Raw genomic sequence first — 1,363 nt, 5'->3', positions numbered from 1 at the left:
CCCCCAGGTGACCACTGATCTGTAGGTCCCCTACCATGACATCTCCCATTGCCAGTACCAGGTCCAGTAAGGCATTCCCCCTAGTGGGACCGTGTACCTCCTGTGTCAGGTTGAGGTCCTGCACGCAGGATCGGAACCTGCATGAACGGTGGGAATTTGCTGTCTGCATCTCCCAGCAGATGTCAGGGTAGTTTAGGTCCCCCATGACTACCGCCTCCCTAGTCTTTGTGGTCTCCAAGAGCTGTCTTCTTCCCAGCCATCTCTTGAAGACTTCCAAGGTTGGGGACTGCACCCCCTCCTTGGGAAGTCTGTTCCAGATTCTGGTCACCCTTACCATAAAGACGTTCTTCCTTACATCCAACCTGAAATCATCCTCCAACAGTTTATGTCCACTGCTCCTTCTCCTCCCCTGAGGTGCCCTAGTGAACAGTTTTTCTCCCAGCTCCCAATATTCACCCTTACATACTTCTAGATGGCCACCAAGTCCCCAGCTCAGTCTTCTCTTCCCCGGGCTGAACAGTCCCAGATCCCTTAGTCTTTTCTTATAGGTTTTTCCTCCAGGCCCTGAATCATTCCTGTGGCCCTTCTCTGGACCTTTTCAAGAATCTCCATGTCTTTTTGGAAGTGCGGTGCCCAGAACTGGACCCAGTTCTCCAGCTGGGGTCTCACCAGCACGGAGTAGAGAGGAAGTGTCACTTCTTTAGCCCTGCTCGCGATGCATCAGTTAATGGATCCCAGTATGCTATTAGCTCTGTTGACAACAGCATCATACTGGCAGCTCATGTTCATCCTGTGGTCAACCTTAACTTTGAGGACCCTTTCAGCCATTGTGCAGGTGGGCAGAGGAGCTGCCTCTGCCTCTGGTTTCATGAGGTGCTGGAAGAAAGGCTGCAGCCTTCTTGCCAGATGGAGTTAAAGAAAGTTCTTAACTACATCAGCCTTTGGAGAGTGCAGCCTACAAGGACAATGCATTTCACTCACTCCTTGCCTGTCAGCTCTGTGTGTTTTGAATCCAATCTGCTCCACAGTCAGGGCTCCGTTTCCTGACTGCATTTCCTGTTTGTGGGACTGCATCTCCTTTGTCATCAGAACATCATTTATGCTACCTCATATGCATTCAGATGCCTTTAGTTCAGGGTCTGTCCATCTGTCCACAAGGCTGAACTCCTCAACGAGTTCTTTGCCTCAGTGTTCCTAAGCGAGGGGCAGGACAAGTCTCTCACTGGGGTTGTAGAGAGGCAGCAGCAAGGCGCCAGACTGCCATGCGTAGACCCTGAGATGGTGCAGAGTCACTTGGAAGAACTGGATGCCTTTAGGTCGGCAGGCCCGGATGAGCTCCATCCGAGGGTGCTGAAGGCACTGG

This window comes from Alligator sinensis, unplaced genomic scaffold (genome assembly GCF_000455745.1).
Source record: "Alligator sinensis unplaced genomic scaffold, ASM45574v1 scaffold1412_1, whole genome shotgun sequence".
Classification (NCBI taxonomy): domain Eukaryota; kingdom Metazoa; phylum Chordata; order Crocodylia; family Alligatoridae; genus Alligator; species Alligator sinensis.
Note: the sequence above shows the minus strand (reverse complement) of the source record.